The sequence below is a fragment of the Sceloporus occidentalis genome, unplaced genomic scaffold (assembly GCF_023333645.1).
Source record: "Sceloporus occidentalis isolate IW3139 unplaced genomic scaffold, rSceOcc1.0.p SCAF_6, whole genome shotgun sequence".
Taxonomy (NCBI): Eukaryota; Metazoa; Chordata; class Lepidosauria; order Squamata; family Phrynosomatidae; genus Sceloporus; species Sceloporus occidentalis.
Genome location: NW_028316986.1, coordinates 7,933,303 through 7,945,171, shown reverse-complemented (window position 1 = coordinate 7,945,171; position 11,869 = coordinate 7,933,303).

The following is an 11,869-nucleotide window of genomic DNA, read 5'->3' as shown; positions in this document are numbered from 1 at the left end:
GAAGAGGAGGAAGGAATAAATAACCAACAGGATTTTATTTTTTGTATTTCAATTATTTCATTTTATTTATATGTGGCTTTTCTCTCATATGGCACTCTGAAAGACTGAAAAGATGCCAGCTATTGTCTTGCTTTGTTTTTGGTTGATAAGGTGCTCTGAGAGCATTTCAGGCTAAAGAAAGGTGTTATAAATGTTTTAAACAAAGAAATAAATGTTGACTAGAAGAGCCTTGCATTACAAAACTTGTTTTGGTGGGGCAGATTGTGTCATCAGATATTCTGTTTCCTGTAAAGACCAACAGAGGTGAATCATGTGTATGTGTGTTCAGTTCCAGTCTCCTGTCCAGGAGAGATTCCAAAATATCCTCCATTTGGAGCAGAACAGAGCAACATGAATGTATATCTCTATGAGTGTTTTTGGCTCAGGATGACCAGACAGTCTTCCCTTTCCTGGACCTGTCCTCCTTTTCAGACTCCTGTCCAGGAGAGATTCCAAAACATCCTCCATTTAGATCAAGACTGTGAAGCATGAATTTTTTTTCTAACTATTTTGGTGTTTTTCAGCTTCTTATACAGGAAGAATTCCAAAAGATCCTCCATTTTGAGCAGGGCTGGGAAGGATAAATTTAACATGTGAACGAATTGCTTTTTTGCTTTTTTTTTTTTTTTTAGCTTTTATGTCCTGCTTACCTCTACTGAGGGCAGCACAGCAAGGGAATATACAAAGGAATAGTCCACAGTCCAGTCCAAAGGTCACACAGTACCTGTCAGTCAGTCACAACAAAGGCAATAATATAGTCACAAGGCAGGTCCAGAGGTAAGATAACCAGAGTAATGAATCAAAAAGCAAAGAACAACAAAACTGATGGTTAGCTGCAATGAATCTCTGCAGCTGGAAGTTTTTTTTTAAAGTCCTCAGCTTCTCTCAGCTGAAACCTATTATCTCTCCTCTTGGCTTCTAGAATGGAAGAATGCCTCAAAGATTCCTTGACCTGTCTTTGCTCCACAGGTCCTATCACCTGCAGCATATAGTCTGTTTCTCTCCCTGAAGCTTCCTGGCAACCCCAGATCTGCCCTTATCTCAGCCTCCTCCATGTCTTCAGAGACTGAGCCTTCTGCCTCTAAGTCAGGCCCAGGGCAGTCCATGACATCACGTCCCCTCCTATCGTCCTCTTCCCCCCAGCCAATGGGGGCCCTGGTTTAGCAGGATAACAGCGGTGGAAGGCATGGATCAAATCAGGAGCATGGTCTGTTGAAGTGTCTTCCCAAGAGTGTTCCTCTGGCCCATATTCTGCCCAGTCAATCAGGTACTGGAGCTGACCAGTCTCCAGAAGTCCAGGATCTGGGCCACTTCAAACTCCTCCTCCCCATCAATCAGGACTGGAAGCAGCCAGCATCAGGATGAACATCTGTGGCAAGAACAAAGAGGGAACGATGGAATACCAGATGGGTCCACAGGGAACAAGGGAGTTGTAACCGGAAAGCCACCAGGTTGATCTGGGCCGTAATCCGGTAAGGACTGACCAGTAGGTGACTTTGGTCAAGTCACCCACTCCCAGCCACAGAAGAAGGCAATGGCTAACCCACTCCGAACAAATCATGACAAGCAAGCCCAATGATAAATTCATTTTAGGGTTGCCATTAGGCAAAAAGACTTAAAGGCAAACAGAACACAACACAATGAGGGAAGAAAATATAAAGGCCTGAATTTGAGAAGTCATCCCAATGAGAACAGAACCATTCAGCTGGTGAATGATAAGATAACACTTACGTAAATGTCAGCAATTTAATGGAGCTACTCAGATTGGGGTTGTTAGTAGGATTTAGACCAACATCTCACAACCTAACTTAAATGAAAAATGGGAGGAAAATGCACATGGAAACCATGGAACAATCAAAAGTGGGAGATTTCCTCCCCCCCCCCCCCCCCAGATGTTCAACTCTGTTAGAAAGTGTTCAACATTCAGTCTACACTGCAAAGTGAAGGTGCCAAGTGAAAAATTATGACACCACAAGTAAGAATACTGATCAGTTATGTTATAGCTCAAGTGAAGTTATAAATTACTGCAATATCAGACATTTGGAAACTGAAGAATGTTTTTTATTTCCACCCAAAATTGTTATTTCAGTGGGCAATGGGACCAAGCAGCAAAAGTGATGTACTAAAGCAGAAGACACTTATTTTGGAAAAAATACTAAATGGGTGGGGTTTCCCCAACTCCACCTCATCTTTTTCTGAATGCTAGATAAGGCAGAAAAAATGAAGCTCTCTGTTATATGGAAATACATCCTGTGTTGACCTGAAGAATTATTACTGCCTCCTCTATTGTCTCCAGTTCTGCTACAAAATCTGTATTATAATCTTTTCACTCACTAAAGATACACAAAATAATCTTATTACCTGGCTACTCAAAGCTCTTTCTCCAATAAAAATAAAGACAAGTTTGCAGTGGATTAACAGTTTTCTCTCTCTGTGTGTAAGTGAGAACATTGTAATAGACTAATATAGGAGACCAATATTTTATTTGAAAGGATTTGAAAAATACACATCTTGAGAGTAGTGTAGAAAAAAATCAACTGTTTTTAGACATTTAGTTATATATTAATAAAATTGGGTAAAGTTATGCAGGTAAGAGGGAGGATAAGAAGAAATTAAAATGGCTTTTGGAGCAAATACACAGCCAAACACAAACAACAACAATCCCTAGAAGAAGATCTACAGATTTATCAACAGAATTAACAGATGTCAATATTGCAATTTTGCAAAAATTAAGAGAATTCACAAAGAGCTTTAAGAAAGAAATACGAGAGGAACTAAAAGATACAAGAATGATATACAACATGACATACAAAATGAAATAAATATCATGACAGAAAAATAGACAACCAAGCAAAAGGAATGTCAGAAATGAGAAGGGACATAAACAATATGAAAAAGAAAACAAAGGAATTGGAAAGAAAAAGACTATTACTAAAGATCATAGGCAGGATAATCAAAATTTACTTTTACAAGAGATTAGATATAGAAAAAGGTTTCTCAAGTTAAGAGGAGTTCCAGAGATGGCCAAAGAACAGCTTTTTGAGAGAATAATACCAACTCTCGCACAATTTATTGACACACCAGAAGAACCATTAACATTGCAGATAAAAAAGATATTCAGGATTAATTCAATTGTGAAAAGGGAAAAAAGCTCTCAAAGGATATAGTGATATTTTTACTGGATTAAGGCCTGTTACAGACTGCCAAAATAAAGCTGCTTTGGGTCTCTTTGGAGATATGCTATTTAAATGATGCATGGATCCTAAGAGTCCGGAGGTCGCACCAAAGCCACACTCCATTTCTAAGCACTGGAGTGCAGCTTTGGTGCAGCTTCTGGATTCTTAGGACCCATGCATCATTTAAATAGCATATCTCCAAAGAGATCCAAAGCAGCTTTATTTTGGCAGTCTGTAACAGGCCTAAGAATAAAAGATATAAATATCAAAATATTAAAAATAAATTGATAATAGATGAAAAAGAGATTGAAATCTTTGGTAAATGGCAGTCTGGCAATCTAAAGTCTGTCCACAGTATGGAACAGATTGTTAGAGACAAGATTTCCAAAGAAGTTACTGAGGGATGGGTTCTCGGTCCTTTTGATTTTCCTCCTCTTCCTAGTTTTAAAGTATCACTGCCCAAAGTTGTACCTAAAAAGGCTGCCGGTGAGTTCCACATCATTCACCATCTGTCCTACCCTAAGAGCAGTTCTGTTAGAGTAAAAAATGGATTGTAACAGAGACAGAGAGCTTCAGTAACTAAAAGAACAGCTTTACTAAGCAGAAACAAAATAGCATAGTATAACATAACAATATAGCATAATAGCTGGATACAAACAGGCATAGAAAGCAAAAACAAAACAATCCCACCATGGAGAGCAAAATGTTTCCTGGTATGGAAAGCAAACAGCTCCCAACATGCAAGCATTCTACCACAACATTTATAGGCTGTTAACTATCTGCATTACAACCATCTGGCCTAATTGGCCAATTACCATGCAGGCTCACATACACATATATATAACTATGGCCCGTTCCGCACGGGCAAAAAGTACGTACTAGGTACGTACTAGGGTTACGAAAGGGCGTCCCTTCCCGACGCCCTAACCCTAGTACGTACCTAGTATGTACAAAATGGCGGTGCCCTGTACACATGGGTGCCGCCATTAGTATGTCACAACCGCACCGCCTGCAAACGGAGCGGCATGGAAGTGACGTATTGGCACCGTGCGACGGCGCCTGGGGCTCCCTTTCCACGGTGCTGGAAGCAGCTCGTTTTCGGAGTTCCTTCCAGCTTTGTGTCGCTGGGCGCAGCCTTTAGACGGCTGCACCAGCGATGCAAAGCAGAAAGGGGCCGAGCGGCTCCTTTCTCTTTGTCCCTGCCACCGTCAGGTGTCCTTGGGGCATGAAGCCCCAAGGACACCCCTTTCCAGGCAACAGGGAAGCGGCCTTTTGCTGCTTCCCCGTGGCCTGGAAAGTGGCATATTGGGGCCTCAGAGGCTGCCGCTGTGGCAGCTGAGGCCCCAATCCAGTGGGGAAAGGGGTGGAAACAGGCCGCCCCAAAAGGGTGGTCTGTAAACCTCCTATATATAATTATTATTATTATTTTATTTTATTTTAATATTTTATATATAACACACACACACACATATATTCACTTTCTCCTTGTCTTGAAAGCCAGTGTGGTGCAGTGGTTTGGCTATTGGATTATGACCCTGGAGAGCAAGGTTCGGAACTTGGGCACATTGCATTGTGTTTAATTTCTACTTTAATTGCCATAGCCATCTATGCCAGCCAGCTGTCTAAATTGCGCATTCAGCATTATAATGGGTCTTAAGAAGGACAAATTGGATTTGACATACTAGGGTCCACCAATTCAGCCAAATAGGCACCCTCAGATACCACTTTCATCATTATCAGATAATGATGCTGACTAATAACCTCCATAACTGCCATCCGCCGGCCTGAGAGGAAGGAGACTCCACCCTCCATAACTGCCATCTGCCGGCCTGAGAGGAAAAAGACTCCGCCCTCCATAACTGCCACCCACCGGCCTGAGAGGAAAGAGACTCCGCCCTCCATAACTGCCACCCACCGGCCTGAGAGGAAAGAGACTCCGCCCTCCATAACTGCCATCCGCTGGTCTGAGAGGAAGGAGACTCCACCCTCCATAACTGCCATCCTCCGGCCTGAGAGGAAAGAGACTCCGCCCTCCATAACTGCCATCCGCTGGTCTGAGAGGAAGGAGACTCCACCCTCCATAACTGCCATCCTCCGGCCTGAGAGGAAAGAGACTCCGCCCTCCATAACTGCCATCCGCTGGCCTGAGAGGAAAGAGACTCCGCCCTCCATAACTGCCATCCGCTGGCCTGAGAGGAAAGAGACTCCGCCCTCCATAACTGCCATCCGCTGGTCTGAGAGGAAGGAGACTCCGCCCTCCATAACTGCCATCTGCCGGCCTGAGAGGGAGTTCACCAGGCAGGTCCAGCTCCATCAGGACTAGCCTGGAAGAAAGAAGAGCCCTCCCTCCAATCCATCTGCCTTGGTCCAGGCCTCAGAGGGAGAGGAGAACCACTGGACCTCATCCCATTTCCCTCCATCATTCCCTTTTCCTTTTGTTTCGTGTCTTTTAGATTGTAAGCCTGAGGGCAGGGAACTGTCTGATTAAAAATAATAATTGTAAGCCGCCCTGAGAGCCATTAGGGCTGAAGGGTAGGATATAAATACCTAAATAAATAAATAAGTTCTTTGGATAATGCTCTGACTAGCATTAAAACATTACAACAGATTCATCTATCACCCAGCCAAGATGTGCTTCGCCCACATTAATCATCTAAACCATCCAGACAGAAACAGTTTTTTAACAAAGTTTGTTCTCACCTCAGGGTTCTCGAACAGCTGCACACACATGGTGACCCCTCTCAGGGACTCAGCCAGGATTTTGGGAAGGGGGGGTCCAGACTAAGTGCCACCATTACAATGGGGCTTGGGCACAGCAGCACAGCGGCACACATCATTCATTGTATCTAATGGAAGGGGGGATCCAGACCCCATGGAAACCCACCCCCCTTGGCTACGTCCCTGCCCCTCTGCAGTTCAGGATGAGCCTACAACAGCTTGTAAGGATGAACAGCCTGAGTTGGCATTACTATCAGGGCCTGCACCTCCAGGTGAACAGTTCAACTTATATAGTTTTTTCTCAGGTCTAATGGGCTGTTTGTCCAGTTCATTTATTCAAGATTTACTGCTGGAGTTCAACCCTTATGAAGAGCATCTCTCATGCAGTATACATATATAATCCATAGACCATATGTAGATTTTGCTGGCCCAGCATGGCTTTTATGACTTAAGTTTTGTGAATTGAGGGAGGAAATCTCAGGTTGGCACTCCAGATGCGAGCTGGCCGGGGATAAACCCAGTCAAGGGTTTTTTCCACAGGACTCAGGTGTTTCTACAACTACTTACTACTAGGTGAAATGATAATAATATGCCACAAATATGAAACTAGTTCCTTGTATGCTGGGAGGAAAAATTGCTGGTCCACTATGTCAGGTAGATCAAGAAGCCTGTTTTATACCTTCCATTGTGTAAGTAGTTTTGCTCTTCCATGCAAGACCACCCCCTCTGCTCAGAATAGTGATGGAATTCATTGTACTCTGGTGTTCCTGTTGCAAGGTACACCACATTCTTCAAAAATCATAACATGGCACAGCTCCCAATGGGCTTCCTTTCCAGACATTTTTAAGCACAGCCTACACTTCTAAGGGCTTAAGAAACCAAAGATATGGAAATCCACAGAGCAGTACAAAAGAAACAGTAACACTGTCTCTATCCACTCATTCTATCTTTTCTTGTAGAGACAGAGTAAATGTTCCCCTTTTACATTGGTATGAAGACCTGCTATCTATTTGGCATCATTTTTACATTGGCATCATTATTACTTCGAGTAAGTAATCTCTGATCTTCTGGAGGAGATATTACTTAGAGATATAAGTTCAAAGATCATAGTTGTAGTACTGGAGTTGTATGTATGGTGTTATTTGTTGTAGATGTTGATTGCACACTGTGCCAGAATCACACTAGTGTTTCACATATGTGCAAATTCCTCTACAAAAACAATTGGATACTTGTCTCTGATAGGGAATGCCTAGTTTCAGTTCAAAGCTGTAGAACAGAGTTTTGTGTGTTTTGTTATTTCACATAAATGCAAACTGCACAAAAATTCATATCATGCATTGTGCATGCACATTTGGTTGTGCATTCACTTGCACATTTGTTGTTTTGGCTGAGCTGTAAAACACAGCTGTTCAATACAAGGGATGGGTAACAAAATTAATGGAGAGATCTTGCAGCACCTTTGAGTGCTCAAAGTGCTTCGAGCACTCAAAGGTGCAACAAGATCTCTCTACATACTGATTTTACTAACTGACATGACTATATCTTTGAAAATTAATGGAAATTTAGATGTTACAACACCACTGCAGGATCTCAAGAGAGCCTTCTTTAAAAACTTCCATTTGTCTCTCTTATACAGGGGTAGGCAACCTACGGCCCGTGGGCCGGATGCGGCCCGCAAGGCCTTGAGACCGGCCCCACCCTGGTCCTGCCGCCAATTGCCGCCAGAGCCTTTGGCCTCTCGCGTGAGGGCGTGGGGCCTTTGGCCTATCAGGAGGAGGCGGGCAAGGGGGGGCAAGTGGCAGGCAAGGGGGGCAAGCGGTGGGCAAGGGGGGCAATTGTCTATAGAAGCCTCAGAAACATGCATTTATATTAACATTTTTTAAAAAAATCAGCAATTTTTTGTGTGTCCTCCATTTTAAAAAAAGTGTCCTCCATTTGAAAATTTTGTCCTACATTTGTCCCGGTTTATTTATTTATTTAATTTTTTATAAAAATTATTTAATTATTTATTTTTTGGCTTCGGCCCCCCAGTTGTCTGAGGGACAGCAACCCGGCCCCCGGCTCAAAAAGGTTGCCTACCCCTGCCTACTTTCTTCAATACTCTCCCCTTTTAAAGGTCAGGGACACTATGTGGAAAAAATGATAAAATGCTAACAGGGGACAGAGAAACGAGAACTACTAAACACATTCTTTGCCTCAATCTTCTCCCAAAAGGGCAACAGCTGAATCTGAGGTAAGTGAAGCAGATGGTGCAGAAGGGGCAATGTAGCACAGAGCAGGTAAAGAGGTAGTACAGGAATGCCTGGCTTCTCTAAATGAATCCATGTTTCCAGGCCAGATCAAGTACATCAAATAGTATCAAATGATCTGACAGAAATAATCTCAGGCCACTGGCAATAATCTTTGAGAAATCCTAGACAACAGAAGACCCAGCAGACTGGAGGAATGATGCCCCCATCTTCTAAAAGGAGAAAAAAGAGGACCCAAACAATTACTGCTAGTTAGCCTGAAATCAATACCAGGAAAGAGTCCAGAGCAGACCAAGACAGAGAGAGTAGCTAATACTTCAGAGGACAGGGTCAGAATTCAAAATGGTTTTAACAGATTAAAAAGCTAGGTCAAAATGAACAAAATGAATTTAAATGGGAATGAAGGATATTTCACATAGGCAGAAAAAATACAGTGATATATAAAATAAAAAATAAAAATAATACAGTGATATAAGATGGGTGACACTTGGCATGATGGCAGTAGATGTGAAAGGGACCCAGGAGTGTGATATTGACCACAGTGTCTAGAGTGAGAGAAGTAATAGTATCATTCTATCCTGCTTTGGTCAGACCTCACCTGTAATACTGTGTCCAGTTCTGGGCACCACAATTCAGAAAAGATATTGACAAGCTGAAACATGTCCATAGGAGGGTGATCAAAATGCTAAAAGGTATCAAAAAAGGGGCCCTATAAGGAGCAACCTAGGAAGCTGGGTATGTTTGCCAGGAGCTCAGTATGTTTAGCCTGGAGGAGAGAAGGTTAAGGGATGACATGATAGCCATGTTTAAATATGGGAAATACACGGGAGGTGTCACGGCACTCTTTTGTCACAGCATTTATATGCTTCATGCTGAAAGAAGTGTTGAAAAATGTTGCCGCCACAGCAAAGGTGCCTTTTTGCTGGCTCTAAAAGGAGCAGTATTTTGCTGCCTCTTTTTGAGCTGGCAAATTGCCGGATTGGGACTATGGTGTGTAGTAGCTGCAGCCCTAATCCAATCTCCACCCCAGCAAAAAAATTCCCTACCCTCAACCTTTTTCTTCTTCCTCAAAGTGGTGAGCAGCCTCTACTGGATACACCATGTAATGGCAATTCACCCTTTAGACAGGTTGCAGTTTTGTTACTCTTTAACATCATACTTACCCATTTTCCCACCCCAAACTGAACTTCTGTTTTTCCCTTATCTCCCTCTCCCCACCAATGTGTGTGTGAACGTGTAACAGAGCGGGTGCATTTTTGGTACCCATGTAACCACTGGAGAATTCCATCTGTATAAAATTGGCCTTGGACCCTCTGGACCTTTCCACTGTATTGATTCTATGTCATATTGAGTTGGGGTTTAAAAGGAGATTTTTGAATTCTAAGAATCTAGTATGTCACAATCAAATTCTGGGACCATCCTGTTGAAAGAAAGGTATCTTCTTCGCTTAAAATATTGTTGAGAAGGGGCTAAAACATGGCAAAATCAGCCCTGCCCCCTAGAGTATATTTTGGACATTGGAGGTGTTTTTCAGAAACAGTAATTCAAAGGAAAACATTTGAGTCTGGAGAGACTGGCTTGAGGGGGGGGAGTTACTCTGTGACCATGGATCAACCTTTCCACACCACCTGCCTATCCATAATATGTTAACTATTAGAAGCAATAGTTCTTCAAGATCTCTCCAGTCGAACCACATGTCTCAGCACTGTGTGAGAGCAATATTTCCAATTTTAATAGAACCAGAAAGGTTGCCTTGGTAATGTTTTCACCATTATTCAGTTTTGTCAATCTCTTTCTGTTTTGAGGGAACAGACTCCGTTCCAAGAAATAAAGTTGAGTGTCACAAGAAGGGCGGACACTGCAAGCTTTTCTTTTGTCCTGCTTTGAGCTACAGATACAAGGGAAAGTGTACAAAATTCAAATATTGCTGCCAACCAACGTGGTTTCATTCCATGTATGACAAAAAGTAAGTACAATGATCCTAAGTCTGAGGGTGATGGGACAGCAATTGTGGTAGTCTTTTCTTCTTGCAGATATTGCCATTGTGGTTTCTGTTTCAGATTTGAACAGGGGAGTATCTGAGAGAGAAGTGGGATAGGCAAACAAAACTCAGTTTGTATCTTTAACTTCCACCTCCTCTCTGGGGCCATTTGCACTTTGGGTCAGGCCAGGAGGAGACACCAAGCTCTGAAGTTACCCTTCTGCAATTAATAAAGCAGCCCCTAGTGACCCAATATTTCTTCTTCTTTCTTTTTCTTGTAGTCGTGGGTGAGGAGGTGAGAGCAAGTCTGATAAGCAGAAGCCATCTGCTTTGGAAGATAAACTGTGGAGATAAATTGGTGCCCTGTATTTGTCAATATTCAATGGAAGCCCCCAGATCTCTCAGTTATAGGACAGATTAATGAAAGGGCATCTAATCCCTCTTACAGCTCTCCTGGAAAACCTCAACAATTCTGCTGTAATACAAATGCTGCATTGCAGTCTTTCCACCAGCTGAAGAATGAAAAACAAATCTTCTGATGTGCCTGCATAAAAATAAATGAAAATCAAAAATAAATTTCAAAAATATTGCCAATGATCCACTACTTAATAATGTTTCCTCTCTTTCTTTAGGTCTTCATCACAGGAACACAACAAGTTGCTTTATACAGAATCTTATGATTGGTTCAACTATCTCATTATTGCTAGCTCTGACTGGCAGCCATATGTCAGTTTCAGGGAACATTATTTCCTAGCCTTACTTTTTTATTCCCTGGTGTAACTTATCAATTTCCAATCCATTATTATGTGACACCAGCCTCTCTTAAATTAGATGATATCAGTATCTTCAGGCTGGCATGACAATACTAGGTGTTCATCATGCAATGTTTTCTATGGTATTTTCTCATCATGTTTTAGCCAAAGCTAAAATATACCCAAGGTTAGGTGTACCTAACTAAATAACTGACCTAAAATGTCAGCATACATTTCTGGAGACCTCTCATCAGTCTATATTTGTGCAAGAAAGATTTCGCCAGAGTCCCAATCCCAACATGTCTCCAAGGGCAGATGAACTTCATCCAAGGATATTAAAAGGACTGGCACAAGTAATCTCATAGCCACTGGCAATAATCTTTGAGATTCCTGGAGACTAGGAGAGGTCTCAACAGACAGGAGGAGGGCAAATATTGTTGCCATCTTCAAAAAGGGAAAAAAGAGGACCCAAACAATTACTGCCTGGCCAGACTGACATCAATACCAAAACAGATTCTAGAACAAATTATTTGACAGTCTATAAGTACTTCACAAATAATAAGCAGCAGATACATTATGAGGAATCAAATCTGCAAAAGTCAAACCTGCAAATATGGGGGGTTGGCTTTATTTTCTTAGCTTGAAATGGTGAGGGAAAGGAACTAAAACATGATGAAATCAGTATTTTTGGACATTTGGGGTGCTTTATTTAGAAATAATAATTCAAAGAATAATATTTGAGTCTGAAATAGCAGAGGTGAAGAGACTAAAATAGCCCAGTGGACATGGCTCATGCTTTCCACTTCTCTATCCAAACCATGTCATTTCCAAGGGGCAACATTCCTCGAGGTCTCTCCAGTCATAGTGACATGTCTCAATACTGTGTGAGAACTGTAATTTCAATTCTATTGGAACAAAAAATGTTGATATGCAATGAGTCATTGGTATTATTTA